The sequence below is a fragment of the Balaenoptera acutorostrata genome, chromosome 3, assembly GCF_949987535.1.
Source record: "Balaenoptera acutorostrata chromosome 3, mBalAcu1.1, whole genome shotgun sequence".
Taxonomy (NCBI): domain Eukaryota; kingdom Metazoa; phylum Chordata; class Mammalia; order Artiodactyla; family Balaenopteridae; genus Balaenoptera; species Balaenoptera acutorostrata.
In genome coordinates, this window is record NC_080066.1 from 80,918,814 (window position 1) to 80,939,553 (window position 20,740).

Consider the following 20,740-nt stretch of genomic DNA (forward strand, 5'->3'; position numbering starts at 1 on the left):
TATGAAAGAATATCATTTTTCAAGTGAGAAAGTTTTAGCTCAGATATTAACTGGTAGGAGTAACAGCTAATAATAGAAAGAGCTGGAATTAACTTGATTCCAAAGCCAAGTTCTCAACTATTATGCTATACTTAAAGATACTTGTTCAAATTACCTACGGTAGTAGTTGGATTTGGTGGCTTCTTTGAAATTTTCATTCTGGCTTAAAATTTAAAATTAAATTTGATTTTCGTGGGAATTTTGTTTCTGTTTAACCTCTGATCCTTATATTTCTTATACTTCCTTTGCATTTTTGTTGCTTTTGGATTTTGCCTATATTTTGTAACTTTCCTCTAAATTATTTGCATTCCTTTCCCCTTCTCTCCCCCCTTGGAAATACATGCCCTGTTGTATTGGAAATCAAGGGAGAAGTAAGATTTAAATAGAAAATTTTGTTTTACGCACAGCTTTTCAAGCACGTCTTACAGGTATACCCAACCATATCTATTTTAAAACCACTTCTTAAATTTCATCAGGAAATAAAAACTAGGCAAAAAATGTTTTGTTGAACAAATGATAAAGTGCCTAAAATATGTCAGTGTCTGTGCCAGGAGTTAGAGAAGACATCTGCCATTTTTAAATTTTACAATATGATGAGGAAGATGCACAATGAACAGGATTGCAGGATGCAGTGATGTCACTGTAGCAGAGACTGCTGTTTGCCACTAACACATTCTCCTAGCCATCTGCACAAAAGACATTTACCAGCTTCCCTTGTAGCTAAGTGGAGCCGCTGACCAAGTACTCAGCCAAAAAGAATCAAAAGGTTTGCGTGTTTCTTCGAAGTGTTCCTGCACTCCTTCCTCTCAGCTGGCTAGAATGTAGATATGATGACTAGAACTGCAGTAGCTCCCTTGGACTTTGCGGTAAGGCCACAGAGGATGATGGAGTAACAAGATAGAAAGAGCCCGAAGCCCTGATGACTGTGAGGGAAGCTGCCCTACTCGTCCTGACTGTTGCCTCTGGATGTGTTTTATGTGAGGGAGAAGTTTCTTTCTGGTTTAAGTCCTTCTGAGTTTTCTGTTACTCAATGCAAATGCAAATTCTAACCAATGTAGCCACCAGAAGGTTTTAAGCAGGAGTGGGGATGTTAGATTAGCATGGGGATCACTAAACCATCATGGGTTCCCCTGCAGAATGACAAACTTGCATCTCCTTTTCACTGAAATTGGTAAATCAGGACAGACTCTTGGAAAGAATACCCTGATTTTAGCACAGACTTGAATAGTGTTTCATGACTGTCCAATATAAAGAATAAATTTAGGTGGATTCTAAGCTACTTAAACAACAAAAGAAAATTGATTGAATTGAAAGGAAATAACGGCTTTCTGGTCATTGGTGTCAGACCTAGGTTTAAATCTCAGCTCTGCCAATTATAACCATTACCCTACCAAGTTGTATGAGTACTAGTAATGATATCCATCTGGAGAGCCTTTTCTAGTGGTGTGCCACATGGTTCTGGCCTGTTCGTAATTTTTGCCAACATCTTGAATGAAGACAAAAGTTTTACTGTGGCAAGTACTGTGGAACAGCTTGCTCAATTTCTGTTCCAGCCTCTTCCTCTTATGCAGACCCTGGGAAGCCCAAAACTACATTTTCTAGACTTCCTCACAGCTTGGGTTCTGGATATGAATTGCATGCCATCTATTCGATGCATTCTTGCAAGATTTGGAGGATGAAAATGAAACAGAAGCTATCCTCCTACCCATTTTTGGTGATTTTCTTGAAAGCAAGCTCACAGCAGCAGCAATGTTCTAGAGTCCATCCTTGAGATTCTTCGGTATCTAGGGTCCACGTCCCAGTGCCAAGTCACCAGTTCCGTGAATATCAAGATACAGTCGAGTGGTGGCAGTGATGGTAACAGCAGCAGTATCAGCAACTTCCTGGTCTGGCTTCCTGATCCGTGGAGTGGTCTCAGGTATGAACTTGTCCCCCAAATGACCAACTCTACCGTGTTGTTCTGGTTGTCATTTCTGGAGGCACAGTCTAAAGCTTGTTCTTCCATGTATGTAGAAGTACCAAATTCCCTGCATTAAGTATTTTTTTGCTTAAAATACCTAGAATAAACGTTTCCTACACGTAACTCTGACTCGTACGCCTACAAGGTAGGAGTCATGAACATCGGAGATCCAGACCTGGTTCTGTCAATCTTTCCCCCTCTTTGCACTTTATGAAGAATAATGACCTCTGTTCTGGTTACGTCCCAGAATCTTTTGTGAAGTTCAGTGAGATATGACAATATTTTGTAAACCCTAAATATAAACTATTATGATTGTTATAAATGCCTACATAAAAGAACAGACATTCACCTAGGAGTGGGAAAAATTCTTGTCCTTTTTAGCACTAAAATGCACTATTTTACTTGAACACACACACATATCACATCTGTCAGGAGGTAAAGTAAGAATTATATTCAGACAAAGGGCTGAACTTTGAATTAGGTTATGTGTCCGCAAGAAATCACCATTAATAACATTTAATTTAAACCAAGTTATTGTCACCTGAGCATGTTTGTTTAACTGACACCTTCATAGATTATTTAAATCATGATACCTTGTATTTAGATTTCACATGTTTGAAGGACACAGAGTTTAAATTTCCTACGCAAATTCACCCCTAGTCAATATAATCTCTCTACTTAGTCTTTCATAATTTTACCACACCCTCACAACAGTTCTGAAATGGCTGTCTCAGAAATTACTGGTGATTTCATAATTGGTAAATCCTGCTCCTTTGGTTTCTATGGCTTTATATTCTGGTTCACTTCCTACCTCAGACCCGTCATTGCCCATCTCTCTCATAGATTGGCTTCCTCTGCCTATTATTTAGATATAGAAATCCTTCGACATTCTATCATTGTCTTTTCTCATTCTGCTTTCTCTCCCTAGTCATTTCAAACACTCCTACAGCTCCTCCAGATGGCTTCCAGCCTCTCCCTGACTTCCAGTCTTAAAATCTAAGCACCCAAAATTGAAATTCACTCTCTTTTCCCCAACCCTCTCCTCTTCCTATTATTTGTTAACATTACCATCATTGCAGTCACGCAGTTGACAGCTCATGTGCCCTTTCCTTCATCCTCTCCTCAACATCAAATTAGTTTCCAAGTTCTATACCTTTGATGTCCCTATCTCCTTGTTCTTCCTTTCCCTCTTGATCCTGCCCTGGTACATGGATTCATTTCTCACTTGAAATATTGATACTTACTTATCTCTCACTTTTCTAATAATTTCTGTACTCTGTCACCTTTGAAATCCTTAACTCAAAAGGCTTTGATACTCAGAAATCAATATTCATCATATATATAAACAATAACCAGCTAGAAGATATAATACAAGAGAAGACCCTTTTTATGCTAGCAAGAAAAAAGATAAAATATCCAGCCATGAACCTAATGGGAAACGTGCAAAAGTTATATAAGGAAAATTTTAAAAACACTTTTACTGAAAGACACAAGGTAGACTAGAGCAAATGGAATGAGAAAACCATGTTCTTAGATGGGAAGATACAACATCACTAAGATAATTGATAAATTTAACATGATCCCAACAAAAATGTCCATCTTTTTTTCTAGAGCTAGACAAGTTGAATGTATTCTTAGAATATAAATAATTATAGCTCCCCCTGAAAAAAAAAATCTTTAAAAAAAAAGCAATGTCTGAGGGGTTGACCCTACTAGGTATTAAACATAGAGTCATATTCCTAAATCCCTATAAGTAAAGTCAAACAACAAATGACAAAGTAGGAAGAGATATTTATAACACATACCACATACAAAGGAGTAATGGCCCCAATATGGAAAGAACTCCTAAAAACGGGGGAAGAAGGAACACCAACAACCCCATAGAAAAGTGGACAAAAGATATGAACAGACAGCTCACAGAGAGAAGAAATGATCCTTAAACATTAAAAAAAAAATTCTCAACCTGATTCATACTAAGAGAAATACAAATTAAAACTATGCCAAGTTACCCCTCCTTACCTATCAGGTTAGCAAAAAAAAAAAAAAAAAAAAAAAAATCTATGCTTGACGCCATCCTCTTTTAGAAACATTGGGGGGGGGGCACAGGCATTTAATATTGTTTCCTTGCACATTTCCTAAAGAATCTACTAGAGAACAGACTTCAAATGTCCAAATGACTAGAGAGATGTCAACCTAAGGACCGGTGGTGAGCATTAAATACCTATTTACTTGTAAAACAAAGACGACATGAGGGTTAGAGAGGAAAGAGCATAGTATGTATTGGCTATATGCTCTGAAAATGTATATAAAATCAAACTATAGAAAATGGAGAGAGTATATGCAAACAATTTTTAAACTTTCAGTAATATTGGTGATGGTAGAATGGGTGATTTTGCTGAGACTGTAGTGGATATAATGCAAGACCATGCAAACTGTAATTGTGTGATCTTCTATCATTCTCTGGTCTCTGAGAACCTGGATTCTCAGAAGAAAGGTGATACTGATGTGAAACAGAAGATGTTAAGTAAAAACAATACAGTCCTGACTTTGCATTGGAAGTATCAGTGTGAACTCATGGAATATCTTGCCATACAATAGCGAAGAAACTATCAAATACTACTGAGGTCATGTCAAAAGGACATAAGACCCAACTTGAAGAAGCGGCCACTGGCCAGAGATGGAATAATTAAACTCCATAGGGATAATAACTTCAGGGGATTGACACACTTAAAATGTTTTAATCCATGAGCTTTAATGATCCTAAAAAAATTAATTGGTCACCTTTTGAGAGTGATAGGTAACCAACTTATTATTTTCAAAACTGGGTAAAGGGAAAGAATCACATATTTATCCTGCCTTTCCTATGTGAGCTATACTACTGGATAATCAAGTAATAGATGAGGGGGAGCTACTCTATATAGAAATGCTCTAGCTAATAAGTAAGGGAGTGATAAAATTGGAATATCATCATTTTGCAATCCCTAATGAATTTAATGGATCTAGACAATGGACATTGACAGCTACTAATATCGCAAAGAGAGAAATAAAAAGACATCATGTGCCCCAGTATAGAAGAGTACAGTTCACAATTAAGTAGCCTTGCCTCCAAAAATTAAACTGAAATCTAATCAAGTCTCTGTAACCAATTACCAATTTACAGGAAGTACACAGATCATGAAACACTGCATCATGGCGATACAATCAGTAAAATCCAGAGTCTAGGAAACTCTACAGGCCAAACAGTTGAGTTTCTTTAACAAATATCTTTCAAGGAAAAAAAAGAAAAAGCAATGGAAGGAGAACCTGTAGATTAAAAGAGACTTTTTAAAAAGTTATATTAAAGTTCATAGTAAATAAAAAATAGAAGAAAGTTAACTATAGTGTTTAGAGTTGCACACTTGGGTGATAAAATATAAAGAGAAGCAAGGAAATGATTATCATAAAAATGAGAATAAGTGGAAATACGGATGGCTTCTGGGGTAGCTGCCAAAGTTCTGTTTCCTCACCTAGGTGGTGGTTACAAAGGTGTTTGCTTACAATAATTTATTAAGGTATTCTTTATTTTATGTGGCTTTCTGTATCTGTTATGTTTTACATTTTTAAACGTTATTTTTTTAAGCAGTATGTTGAAAATTGACCAATTATAAGGAAATTTGCCTTTCCTATATCAACTGTATTTAGGATAACCAAATTGCCAACTTGTCACAGGGAAAATTTTTCTTTAGTAAAAAATTCCAAATAATAAGTGTAGAAGGAGTGATAAAATTAGAAAATCACCACTTTGCAACCCCTACCCCTAATGAAATAGGAGCTTCAGGCAAATTTCATTAACGGATGAAACCAATAGGTAGTAGATGAATAGGAAATTTTGTAATGGAAGAATCAGGCTGTCACCACCTGAACCCACTTACCAGTCTTTGCATTACTATTAATAAATGTGGGCAAGCAAGATATTAGGATATTTCTATTCATAAATACAGGAGATAAGGGAACAAGTTAAATAAATAACACCCCCAGGAAAGCAACCAGACCAATACAGAATCAGGGGCATTCTAAGGGATGACTTGCATGGGTATCTCAACAAGACAACAGCATAAAGAAAAAAGGTAGGGTGAGGAGGGCTGCTGTGGATTAAAATAAACTGAAGAGCTATAAAAACCACATTCCATGTGTGGACCTTGTTTAGAACATGATTTAAACAAGACAGCTAACCAAAGACATTTTTTAGATAATCAGGGAGATTTTACTTTATTTTGTTTTTTAATTTTTATTTTATATTGGAGTATAGTTGATTAATAATGTTGTGTTAGTTTCAGGTGTAGAGCAGAGTGATTCAGTTATACATATACATGTATCCATTCTCTTTCAAATTCTTTTCCCATTTAGGTTATTACAGAATATTGAGCAGAGTTCCCTGTGCTATACAGTAGGTCCTTGTTGGTTATCTATTTTAAATATAGCAGTGGAAATTTTAATATGGACTGGGGATTAGTCAATCCCAAAGAATCATTAGGTGTGATGATGGCATTTTGTTTGTAAGAAAATGTCCATACTTTTTAGAGACACATGCTAAAATACATAGAATTGAAAACACAGGATGTCCAGGATTTACTTTGAAATACTTTGGCAAAAGACAGAGCGGAGGATAGAGGAAGAATGATAAAATCTTGACACAGGCATACCTCAGAAATATTGCAGGTTTGGTTTCAGACCACTGCAATCAAGTGAATATTGCAATAAAGCAAGTCACATGAATTTTTTGGTCTTCCAGTGCATACAAAAGTTTACACTATACTGTAGTCTATTAAGTGTGCAATAGCATTATTTCTAAAGAAAAAAACAATGTACATACCTTAATTTAGAAATAATGCTGTTGGGAAAATGGCGCTGATAGACTTGCTCAACTCAGGCTTGCTACAAACCTCCAATTAGTAAAAAACACATTATCTGCAAAGTGCAATAAACCAAAGCACAATACAATGAGGTATGCCTATAATTGTTTAGTCTGGGTATGGGGCTTATAGAGATTCACTGTTTTGTTTTGTTTTACTTCTGTACATGTTTGAACATTTTTTCATTTACAAAGGTTTACATGATTCTCCCTTCTATTAAATAAGAGATTTGAAATATGGAACTCAAAATCCAAGCTTTTTAGAAGGTATTCATGGCATTGCACTACCAGCTCCTTCACGTCACATGAGCTGAAAAGAAGGCAGGCATAGATTCCCAAGGGAAAATCATGGTGCTGTTTCTAGAAGAAGGAGAATCAAAGCCAGGCAAAAATCATAATAGTTGCCCACCATTCTTCCCACACAACTTTTTGAGCTTCATCTTACAAAATGCATGTAGCCAAACAGGACCACGTGCTGTGTCCTGAGTAGAGTGCATTCCTATGCCTCTTAGTCTTGCTCAGGCTGTCCTCTGTACTTTTTTTTCTTTAACTGAGGTCATACTTTCCTTCAAAATCCACCACAACTGCCATCTTAGGGGTAGCCTTTGCCTTACAAGCCTATAAAATAAGAAGACTCCTGTGGCACTGGATTCGGCCTCTGTGATAATATTCTGCCTTGTATGGGCAAACATGTGTATCCATAGCCCCCACTAAATTGGAGGCTCCCTGAAGGCTCCTTTCATTGTATACCTCAAAGAATGAAGCCCAATGAGCTGTCTATAGCAAGGGCACAATCCTTGTTTGCCTAATTGAATTAAGACCAGTGATTTTCAGATTGAGTTTCTCAACAAGGCACAAAGTATTAATAAGCTAAGAACTTGTCATCTTTCATAATAGCAAATAAATGGAACATTTATTATCCAATATCTCTTGCCTGTTTAAAGACATTGGATATCGTTTTAGTTGAAGTACTAGATATTAGGTCCAAATTGTCTCTAGATGCCTGCTTTGAGGTCTGTAGGGGTAGACTGAGAAGTGTTTGCATTTTGAAATATGTTTAATTTTTTGCCAACCACAGCAGATGGTCACCCTTACTGCTTGTAACAGACATTTAACTGATTTGACAATAGCCTTATGGTCTTTCTGGTAGGACTCCAAATATTTGCATTAAACGGATCTTTGATTAAACTACTGTTTTATCATGTGAGTCTGTAAATGGTAACATCCTCAAATCTAACTGAATTCCAATAAGAATATAACATTTTTATATTTTTATTTTTGTGATTGGAGTCTACTATTGTCTATGTGAAATTATGCTATGCAAATGTATATTTTTTTTAATTTAATAAGCCCTTTTTGAAAGGACGTCTTGGCATAGGCTTGTGTTTGCATTTGTAAATCAGAACTGCTTCTCTCTCTTGTCTAGGTGATGTGGTCCTACATATGGAAGGTGGGCTTCACCTATGGGAAAGAAGCAGGAGACACATTCATTGAGCACTGTGGCAGGTACCTTCATTTAACTTATTCCAAAGAGCCAAGGTCAATGTGGGCCTTTGAACATAATCACAAAATGAGGAACTAGTTCCTCCCACTTGTCCATGATCTACTGCCCACCTACAGGAACTACACACCAAATATTCCTGGATCTTTAGATCCTGATATCTCAGAGAAGTTAAGACCACTCCCTCCTTGTTCAAATGGGAAAACAGGGTTTGGAAAGGTGAGAAAAGTGATGACTCAAGACCAATACTCAAGCCACCTGGCCCCTGGCCTCCAGTATAAATTCAGGGCCTCCCTGAGAACGTAAGCTGCCTGAAGTTAACCCACACTTGCAGTTCACTCTTACTTGCAGCTGAGAGCACCCTAAACTGTTATGCTTCTCTTACCCCAGGTCTCTTCCCTCCACACACCTCTATTTCTGTGTTTTGGCCTTTCTCCAACCATTTTTATAATCAGACAGCATTAAATGTAGGGGGGGGGGTGTGAATTGTGAGTGAGAACAAATCCCCTAGCAAAGAGACTTCCATTAAAACAAATTCATACTTGTTTCCTTATCTCTATTCCAGAGGCAGAGATGCCCAGTAGAATGGTCTTCCTGAATGGATCTGCCTGGTTATAATAAATCTGGGGGTCTCTAGGAGTGGGAGAGCCCACTGCTCTGCCTGGAAACCAGTCACCTGGTCTTCTGCCCCAATAACCACATCATCGATTCCATTGCTCACTCATGAATAAGCTTTGTGCTGAATGATTTTGGCCCCCTGGCCCTGATCCCTTAAATGAATGCCCAGGATATGACAGCCCCCAAACACATTAGTCTTCTTCTAGTTCTGGATGGAAAATATTATATAATGCTTAAGGCTGGGCTTGTTCCTAAGCCCTTGAAATCTTCAGGCTCCTTGATACCAGGGACAAAACCATATTTCTTCTATATTTCCCCAAATTATGACTTGTAAGTAAGATATATAATAATTAAAAGTCCTTATTAATTGAATTCTGCCAACAGACTAGCAACTCCCCAGACTGATAACAAAGCCAGGCAGAGCAGCTGTCAGCTTGAGGATGGCATCTGTGGAGGCAAACTCCTGCTCTCCCTGGCTTCTTCTTGATCCAGGCAGAGAACATAAAAATTTGTTGCATCAGATACCTGATTGAGCCCCAGATCAAGGCAAAATGCCAGTGCTTACGTGAGCTCTGCACTTCCCATCTCCTACCTTGGGCTATAATTAGCAGACAGGGAAATCAGCAGGAGGTATGAGAGCATGTCTTCAAAACTGAATGGAAATCAATGGGGAAATGACTTGCTTTACCGAAATCTGTTCCACATGCAAAGTTCCAGGAATATTTTAAAATAAGGTCTATTACAGGTTAAATGCAACATCTAAATAACCTTCAGATTATCTAGCCAATGACATTTCTAGATGATCTTTAAAATGCCTCCCATCGTATCTCTTTCTAAAAGATGTAGGAGAAGTAGGAATATTAATAAATTAGTTCATACTTATGAATATTTCTCACAGTCTTTCCAATGCTCTTCAGTCCCTTAATAATCTACATGTAATTTTAAAACTTTTTATTACGGAAACTTCAAACAAATATGTAAGTTAAGAGAACAGTATAATGAACCTTCATGTACCCTTAACCCAACTTAAATAAGTATCAATTCACAGTCAGTCTCATTTTCTCTGTACTCCAATCCATTTTCCCCATGTTCTCCAGATTATCTTGAAACAAATCTCAAGTATATTACTTATTTTAAATATTTCAGCAAGCTATAACCATTGTTCAGTCCAGTTCTCAAAAAGACTTTTTCTGGATCACTCCTGATTTTTAGTAGTCAATAGTTGTTTAAAACTTTGATACAGTTTCTATAAAAATAAACATATTTACTTATAAATTTCTTTACACTGATTTAGTTAGTTCATCCATTTGTCCATCCATTTGTTCATTCATCACACGTCAGAAACATTTATTGGGAATTCCCTGGCGGTCCAGGGGTTAGACTCCATGGTTCCACTGCAGGGGGCACAGGTTCAATCCCAGGTCAGGGAACTAAGATCCTGCATGCCGTACAGCCAGGAAAAAAAAAAAAAGAAAAAGTTTATTAAGTACTTAGTATGTACTGGACCTACTTGGAATTCTGGGAATACAGCTATGAACAAAGTAGACAAGAACCCCTGATATTATATTTTGGTAGGGAGAGGAAAATAGTAAACAAATTAGAAAATTCATAAACAAGTTTACTTGATCATGTGCTTTGCTTTGGCCAGTGGGACATTAGCAAGCATGGTAGAAGGAGACTGGATAAGCACTTGCACACTAGAGCTTGTCCTCTTGGAACACTCTCTCTGGAAGCTAGCCACCATGCTGAAAAGTGACTTGAGCTAGACTAGTGAGTGATGAGGGGCCACATGGAGACACCCTCTGGAGGATGAGAGTTCACCTTGGACAGTGCAGCGCCACCGAGCTCCTAAAAGAATGTGGTCACATTACTGCAGTCAACCCTCAAAATCATGAGAAACCGTAAATCACTGTTTTTAGTCATTATTTTGGGGGGTGGTTAATTACATGGCAATAGAAAATTGAAACAGAAAGTAGTACCTGGAAGTGGGGTGCTGCTGTAACGGAAACCTAAAGCAGGTGATTTTGAGATTGAGCCATGGAGAAAGGCTGGAAGGGTGGCAAAGGCAGTGAGGAAATTGAACGCTGGAAAGATGGTCATCTGTGTTGTAAAGCTGGGGAACAACTGGTAAAGCTGATGACTGTGGTAACATGAAAGATAGAAAATGTACTTAATGAACTTGTGGATCTGTCCAAAGGAAACTTCCAAGTAGAATGCCAAAGGGGCTAATCTGCTTCTTTTAGCTGCCTGTCATAAAATATGGGAAGGAAGGATGAATGAGAATTTCAGTTTTGAAGCAGAAAAAGTAATAAATGGCCTCAGGATGCTGCCAGCAAAATGTGATCTTAGTCAAGATCAAGTTGAGGGTGTGGCTGTAAGACCTATTTTAAGACCTCAGAGCCCAAAGTGTAGAGGGCCCGTTCCCAAGAGATGTGTGGATCGAAGTGTGACTCTTGTCTAATGGAGTAGATTGTAATTTACCATACAGAACATCCACATTTTAAAAGGAACTGTACACACTTACAGTAAAGGAACAAAGACAGTTGAAAATGAAAAGAGACCTCTGGGCTCCCACCTTTCCAAGAGCAAGAAGCAGACTGAGAAAATCAGCCTCAAAGATGAACCATTTCTCATGGAAAAGGAAGAAGGTCTCAGAGGACAGAGCCAACAGCCAAGAACAATGGATTGAGGAAAAAGTGAACATATTAGAAAATTCATAAACAAGATCATTTCAAATGGCAAGAAAAAAAAAAAAAGAACAAGGTAATGTGATGGTAATTTGGCGGGGTGTGGTGGAGGAGGGAACAGAAGCAGGCCCCAATCAAGCAATAGTCCCTCCCTCCAGACCCAGGGAAACTGGCAACATGTGTACAGCTGGCTTTTAGAACTGCTAAGGACCCATGCCTGCTATATGCCTTTAAATGTCCTCCCCTTGAGAACGGGAGCATCTGCTGCTATCTTATCCCTCTCTCACCACTGCATGTGGGGTTGGGGGAGGGGGGTTGATGATGGTGGCAGATAACTTGAATTTTTAGTTCACAGGTTTCCAGGCTGAGAAAAGCCACACCCAAGCAACCTCATCCACGTCCAGACCTGATCCAAATGATGAAATTCTGAGCACTGAGCAGCTGCCATACTGGGTGAGACTTCGGGAGGTACTGGAAGAGATGAATGTGTTTTGCATAAGGGAGAAATGCCAATAATTTATGGCCGGAAGGTGGATTGCGATAGATTATAAAGATGACCACAAAGGGCTTCCCTGGTGGTGCAGTGGTTAAGAATCTGCCTGCCAATGCAGGGGACAAGAAGATCCCACAAGCTGCGGAGCAACTAAGCCTGTGAGCCACAACTACTGAGCCTGCGCTCTAGAGCCCACGAGCCACAACTACTGAGCCCATGTGCCACAACTACTGAAGCCCACGCACCTAGAACCCGTGCTCCGCAACAAAAGAAGCCACCACGATGAGAAGCCCACGCACCACAATGAAGAGTAGCCCCCACTCGCCCCATCTAGAGAAAGCCCGTGCACAGCAACAAAGACCCAACGCAGCCAAAAATAAATAAAATTAAATAAATAAATAAATAAAAAGATGGCCACAAAATCTTCTGTGTCCTCGCATAGAGACCAGAAGTCTATTTCTCCTCCCCTTGAGTCTGGGCTGGCTTCGTGACCTGTTTTGACAAATAGAAGCAGCAGAAGTGATACTGTGCCAGGTCTTAAAAGACTGTGCAGCTTCCACGTTTGCCCTCTTGGAGGCCCAAGCCACATGGAAAGAGGTTCAGCCACCCAGATGGAGAGCTGAAAGGTGCCTGGCTAAAAGAAAACTGTTTCTCTGCTCGTAGCACTTCTGACGCCAAGTGTGTAGATTTTCCACACCAAGCAGTTCTCCAATTCGCTGTGCACACCAAGTGGTGTCCCACAATTTAATTCAATTCTGACATTATTAATCTAGAGTTAGCACACAGGTTAAGGGATCAGTCCCACTATGCAAATAGTGGGTCCCCAGGTTACCCACACTTCTGTCCAACTTGGCTACGAATCAGGAGTTCCCACAACCCTCCCCTCAGGTTTGATAATTTACTATAATGGCTCAGAACTCAGGGAAACACTCTGCTTACTATTATTGGCTTATTATAAAGGATACTGTAAAGGGTACAGAGGAACAGCCAAAGGAAGAGGTACATGGGGTGGGGTCTGGAAGAATCCTGAGCACAGGAGCTTCTGTCCCGTGAATTTGGGGCGTGCATCCTACCGGCACATAGACGTGTTCACCAAACTAGAAGCTCTCTGAACAATCTATAGTTTAGTCATTTTATGAAGGTCCCATTTGTAGGTATGATTGATTAAATCACTGGCCATTGATGATTAACTCAGTCTACCTGGAGGCCGGGGGTGGGACTGAAAGTTCTAATCCTCTAGTCACTTGGTTGGTTCCTCTGGTGACCAGCCTGTATCCTGGGGCTTTTGGCCACCATTCATGTTATTAACATAAACTCAAGCATGGTTGAAAGGGGTTTATTATGATTACCAAAGACCCTTCTCTCACCACATCACTCAGGAAATCACAGAAATTTTAAGAGCTCTGTGACAGGAACTGGGACGAAGACCAAATATAGATGTCTTATTTTATCACAGTGTCACACTGGCCAAGCCCTTGATGTTCCAGCTGTCACAGTGAGACACCAGACTTGTGGGAAAACCTGTCTTGAATTCCCAGCCGCAGGCAAAGAACTGTCCTGCTAAGTCCAGCGAACCCAAATTGCACAACTGTGAGTAAATGCACAGGGGTTGTTTTAAACCACTAAGTTTTGGGATAGCTAGTTACAAAGCAATAGATAAATGCAACAGAAATATAGTGATGGACTAATGATAGCTCAAGTTCTTTGGGGTTCACCCTTCCAAAGGTGGAGGTTTCGCCTGGGCTCACTCATAGGGCTGCATTCAGCTGGAGGGTTAGCTGGGCTGGAAGGTCCAAGAGAGCCTCACTCACAGGGCTGGCCATTGGTTCTTCTCCATATGTCCTCTCATCTTTAGTAGGCTAGACCAGTTTCCTTACATGGTGGTCTTAGGGCAGCGTTCCCAGAAGGAGAAACCAGGAACTGCAAGGCTCCCTGAAGGTGAGTCTCTACGGACTTATACAGTGTCACTTCCACCACATTCTATTGGTCAAAGCAAGTCAAACAGTCAGCCCAGATTCATTCAAGAGACGGGAGAGAACCAAGTAGTTTCTTTTCTCATCTTATTGATGAGAAGAGCCGCAAAGTATTGTGGCCAAGTTTTTCAATTTACCATCATATCACAAAAATTTTAGTGAAATGCCAGATATTTGTGCTTAGGAACAGAACTAGAATGACTGTACACAAAATAATATATATGACATTTAAAAATTAATCTAAGAAAGCATTATATCATCATTTTTACTTTAGCCCTAATGTCAAAACCACCTTAACTTTCTTTTTTCTTTATTTTTAGAAAGCCAATTTTAAAAGATACCAAATACTAAAATAGGGTTTCCGAACTGTTTTATGAGTTACCAAACATTTCCTCAGGTCTTGAGATCATCCTGCATGGACCCCATTGCTGGTGAGGGCTTTTCTCCTCCTGAAATCCTTTTAAGCCTGGGGAAAAGAGAGTAAGGAGAAAGTGGAATGCGAAAGCAGCAATCAGCTGGAAATTCTGTCAGGTAAGACCTCTAGATCATTGGGTAGGTCCCGATCTATCAGAAATCGTGCTCTAAAAACTTCTGTAAAAACCTACATTTCAAAGTGTTAAGCTTAATTTTTCTGGACTTGTCCTTGAGTGATTAATAGTTAGAAACGTACTGAGAACCAGCTCTGGTAGAGCATCCTTTCATTCACAAATTCCACAAATATGGGTTTGCTAAACTAGAAGAATTAGAGAATATCTGCATTTAGTCCAAGATATTTATGTCATGGGTCATAAAGCAATGGTGACACTTACCTAAGCCTGATAAAGGAAACTTACCCATTTACAGGAATCTTTATGATTGTTTGTAGCATCTTTTATAATCTAGAGAAATTTCTTGCACAAAGTGTTTTGATCAAAAATGCTATAAGAGAGCTTAAATAGACATTTAAGACCTAAATAGACATTTCTCCAAAGAAGATATACAGATTGCCAACAAACACATGAAAGGATGCTCAACATCACTAATCATTAGAGAAATACAAATCAAAACTACAACGAGGTATCACCTCACACCAGTCAGAATGGCCATCATCAAAAAATCTACAAACAATAAATGCTGGAGAGGGTGTGGAGAAAAGGGAACCCTGGTGCACTGTTGGTGGGAATGTAAATTAACACAGCCACTATGGAGAACAGTATGGAGGTTCCTTAAAAAACTAAAAATAGAACTACCATATGACCCAGCAACCCCACTACTGGGCGTATACCCTGAGAAAACCATAATTCAAAAAGAGTCATATACCACAATATTCATTGCAGCTGTATTTACAATAGCCAGGACATGGAAGCAACCTAAGTGTCCATCAACACATGAATGGATAAAGAAGATGTGGCACATATATACAATGGAATATTACTCAGCCATAAAAAGAAATGAAATTGAGTTATTTGTAGTGAGGTGGATGGACCTAGAGTCTGTCCTACAGAGTGAAGTAAGTCAGAAAGAGAAAAACAAATACCGTATGCTAACACATATATATGGAATTTTTAAAAAATGGTTCTGAAGAACCTAGGGGCAGGACAGGAATAAAGACGCATAAGTAGAGAATGGACTTGAGGACATTTGGAGGGGGATGGGTGAGCTGGGACGAAGTGAGAGAGTGGCATGGACATATATACACTACCAAATGTAAAATAGATAGCTAGTGGGAAGCAGCCACATAGCACAGGGAGATCAGCTTTGTGCTTTGTGACCACCTAGAGGGGTGGGATAGGGAGGGTGGGAGGGAGATGCAAGAGGGAGGAGATATGGGGATATATGTATACGTATAGCTGATTCACTTTGTTATAAAGCAGAAACTAACACACCAGTGTAAAGCAATTATACTCCAATAAAGATGTTAAAAAAAAAAGAAAAAGAATCCACCTGCCAATGCAGGGGACACAGGTTCGAGCCCTGGTCCGGGATGATCCCACATGCTGCAGGGCAACTAAGCTGGTGCACCACAACTACTGAGCCTGTACTCTAGAGCCCGTGAGCCACAACTACTGAGCCTGAGTGCCACAACTACTGAAGCCTGCGCACCTAGAACCTGTGCTCCGTAACAAGAGAAGCCACTGCAGTGAGACGCCCGTACTCCACAACGAAGAGTAGCCCCTGCTCACTGCAACTAGAGAAAACCGCGCACAGCAGCAAAGAACCAAAGCAGCCAAAATAAATAAATAAAATATATAAATTTATTTTTTTAAAATGCTATGAGAGCTCAGTGTCTGCCTAAGAAGTAACACAGTGCATTCCTCAATAGAGATTAAAGTTGAAGCAATCTGTAGTATCAATGAGGCAATCTTTTTTTTTTGCTGGGGGAGGTTATGATAACTGTGTTAGATAACACAAAAGTTGCATGCAATTTTTCAGTTCTACCACTAGATGTATCCATCTTCTTACCAACTTACTCATTTCTTACCAACACAAGACAGAAATCTCCAGTGCATAATTTGTGCAAAGCTTAATGTTAGGCACTCCAGATTATCAAAAATAAGATGCAGTTGATGTTCTAAACATCCTAGTAGTCTGGTAGGGATAAGACAAGAACTCAAGAATCTGTATTTCAAAGCAGAATATAAATGTCAAAATACAAATGAGAAGTTCTATGGAAACTCGAAAGAAAGAATAACTCCAAAACATTAGCAGAAGATTTTTGGATGAGGTAGCATTTGAATTTTGAAGTTGAAGTAGCATTTCAACTGACTGAGGTGGAGAGTGTTGGATAAAGAAACACAAAGGTGGGAAAGCATGATAATGTGTTCCTGGAGCACCAAGAGATAAGACTTGAGATGTAGTGTAGGGCTATATTGTTTTAAATGCCGAGTTGAAGAAATTACAATTAATTCAATCAGTGATGGAGGTGCCCCCCCCACCCCGGTTCTTTGAGACACCAGTCTATAAACCAGGCTCTGCTCCCCCACATTCCTTCCTTTGGGTGGAGTCAGGACTCCCTTTCTCCCACACCTACAGCCCTCCTACCTACTAGAATATCTGACAGATGTGTTGGGGGTAGTGAAAGTGAGAGACAAAAAATAAACCCAAATTCATTTTTCCCAGTTTTTCTCTTTTTATTAAGGGTGCTCATGTTATTATTATTTTGACTATTTTCAAAAATCTGGCTTACCACTGAAGAATGTATATTTCATATGATGAGAATATTCAAAAGAATAGACCACATTATGGAGGTAACTAAAATATCCACAAATGTTACTGAGTTGAGGAAGATTATTTGAACACATAGTGTATATTGCTCCAAAGAATGATGTCCAATTAGGGCAGAGATTGCAAACTGGTGACTTGGGGTCCTATCTAGCTCAAAATATGTTCTGTTAGGGCACTTCCCTGGTGGTCCAGTGGCTAAGACTCCGTGCTCCCAATGCAGGGGGCCCAGGTTTGATCCCTGGTCAGGGAAATAGATCCCACATGCCACAGCCAAAGATCCAGCATGCCACAATGAAGATCCCGCACTTCACAATGAAGATCCTGTGTGCTGCAACTAAGACTTGGCACAGCCAAATAAATAAATATTAAAAAAAAATATATATATATATATATGTTTTGTTAAATTTGCACAACATTAAAAATTTTTTTGAGTTAGTTGATATTACTTTACAAATCATGAGGCTTTCACATGCAATCTAGATTTCTGGCTTCTCTTCAAATATTGTAAAATTTCATAACAAGGCATCCCCGTTCCCATTCGGCATAGTCAGCTGGAGCTGTGCAGAGACCACCCCCCGCATTCAGTAACACACCTCCTCTCTAGTTTCCATGTGTCCTGCTCCCTTCTGTAATACACAGGATCTGCTTTCCCATTTATATTACTTGTCTGTCCCATAGACATTTGATTTGTGTGATCTCTATGTCTGCCCATTTGGATCTGCAGATTTAAGTATCTTTGTTGGACTGGTCATCACCAATCATTACACACTGATGTTCTCAAACTCTTTCCTGCATCCACATTTTGGTCAGTGTGTAAAATTGATTTTGTTGCGACTGAGCATATATGCCCTCAATTCATTAAACTAAGTGGGTTGTGTGACTTGCTTTTGAATCGGGTATAATCTTCTACAAGAAAGAGGTAAGAGACAAAGTGTAGAATCCAGAAATATCACATGATTAATGGAACACCGGAGAACTTTGCCCCATGAGTATATAAGGGCAGCAAAAAAATGTCTATTCAAATAACAATACAATGAACTCAATAACTATGGGTGCTCTGGTGGTGAGATATTTCGAAATATATTAATGTGTTTTTTACTTCTGTACTTCTTTGGCTACGCCTTCCCCCCTAATTTAGTCTTCATCGCCTTAAGAAGGATTAGGATATTTTTTAGCAGGAATGCAAAGTCATTGTTTAATCTTGAAGCCCATTTCAGAAGCAAGAGTCTTGAAAGCCAGGTGTACAGTCAGGGTCTAAACAGGAAAACAGAAATTCCTTTAAGAACTTACAGTATAGGAAAATTGACTTGGGTACCTGGGTTTACAGGAGATGGAGTAGGTGAGAAGCCAGAGACTGGATGGTGAAGTCACCCAGAGATGAGCATCGTCAGCAAGACTGGAGGGACAAAGGGAGGAGACTCGCTACAGGAAACTGGATCCACAGTGGAATGAGGCAGCTCCTGCCAGAGGTACCGCAGAGGCAGAGAGAAATACTTAGAATTCTCCCTTCCCATCCCTGGCCCCATCTCCTGCTAGTGTCATCCAGTGGCTGAACCCAGCCAGAGTCAGTACCACGGGGACCTGCAGGCATCCGGAGCCCCCCGGAGAGATGGACAGGGGCAGGACCAGAGAGCACGAGAGGGCAAGAGGGCTCAGTGTCCGCACACCAATGACAAAGGCCAGCCACTGGGGATAGAACAGGGTTTGGCTCTGTTTTGTTTTGTTTTCATCTTCCTAAACGTTCTCCTTAAATCTCTAGACCCAAAGCCTGGAGGGCTAAGTTTAGAGTCTATAACATAAACCACAGGGTGTAGAACATGAGGTCATGGCAATTTCCTGTCACACAAAAAGGCAATAAAAACCCTTCCTGGCTTGGGAGAAGGAGCTTGGAGGAAATGCTGAGGAACACAGGATTCTCAAGCTCCGTGAACGGGGACAGGCGGGGAAAAGGAGCCTCAGCTTGAAATTCCTAGAGCAGGGGGTGCTCATGCACTATTTTCTTTTTTTTTTTTTATTCCTTTATTTTTATTTTTTTTAAATTTATTTATTTTTGGCTGTGTTGGGTCTTTGTTTCTGTGCGAGGGCTTTCTCTAGTTGCGGCAAGCGGGGGCCACTGTTCATCGCGGTGCGCGGGCCTCTCACTGTCGCGGCCTCTCTTGTTGCAGAGCACAGGCTCCAGACGCGCAGGCTCAGCAGTTGTGGCTCACGGGCCCAGCTGCTCCGCGGCATGTGGGATCTCCCCAGACCAGGGCTCAAACCCGTGTCCCCTGCATTAGCAGGCAGATTCTCAACCACTGCACCACGAGGGAAGCCCCTGCACTATTTTCTGTTTGGAAATTTGGAAGGACACCACCTTAAAGAATACCCCACACCAACAATAGAGTAGCAATGGCGGGGTGGAGTGTTTAGGCAGAGAAACGGCCTGTGATTGTGGTTTTCCATGGGTTTTCTGGGGTTACGTGTGTCCTGGACAAGATCCAGAGGCCACGTGCCTCCATGCAGGCTGCACAACAGCTGAGAGGGTGTTACTGGGGCAGGACTGGATTCCAGCTGGGGAGAGCATACCCCTCGAGCAGGGAGGCCAAGGCAAGTGCCATAGGCTTCCAAGCAGGTGATGGCTAGTGGTGCGCACAGCAGAGAATGAGACACCTTAGCTGAGCAAGGTGTCGTCTTAGGCCAGCAAGGGGCAGAGGTCGGCAGATCAGCAGGTGAGCCAGACACTCCTCTGCACAGCCCAGTGCTGGACTCAGGCCACCTGCCACCTGTACTCAGAGCACAGCCCTGGGGCAAAGGGTTGGGAGAGTCAGAAAAGCCTAATCATGGACTTTGACTTTGAAATAACTGAATTTGAATTTTGAATTGGTTATGTAGGGAGAAAAAGAATAATTTTCCTTCTACCCTTCTAAATTCTCAGCTGGGACCCCTATAACAGAAGACAGATTAACAAGAGAAAACAAGCAGAAGTTTATTAACATGTATATCACACATGTAACACATGGGAGAACCCAGAGATGAGTAACTTATAGGTTTGGTTAGAACTTTAGTTTATATAATATCTTAGCAAAGGAACAATAAATTTTAGAGAAGTGACAAGAAAAAGAAAAAGGACCTAGAGTCTCCAATGGGCAGCAAATTATGGGACGGCAAGTATATGGGAAACTAATGAGAGACAAAGGCTAGGTTGTAAACTTTGCATGTAAACTCCTCTGGTGTCATCTCCAGGCTGACAGGGTCTAAAGTCTCCAGTGATTCACTTTTGTCCTTCCTCGTAGAGAGGGGAGGGACACCTTTTAAATTTATGTCCTACTTTTAGGCAAATAGGGGGAAGGCAGGGAGCTTTTCTTTTTTCTTTCTTTTTTTAAAAGGAAACTATT

General features: G+C 40.2%; 1 long non-coding RNA gene across 1 annotated transcript; it reads left to right on the top strand.

Moving 5' to 3' along the window:
- Positions 1-1,584: 1,584 nt before the first annotated feature.
- LOC130707495 (uncharacterized) lies at positions 1,585-19,351 on the top strand. Its single transcript, XR_009007392.1, has 5 exons — positions 1,585-1,957; positions 8,317-8,396; positions 13,646-13,779; positions 14,560-14,693; positions 18,694-19,351. It is a non-coding gene; the product is annotated as an uncharacterized LOC130707495 (long non-coding RNA).
- Positions 19,352-20,740: the final 1,389 nt, after the last annotated feature.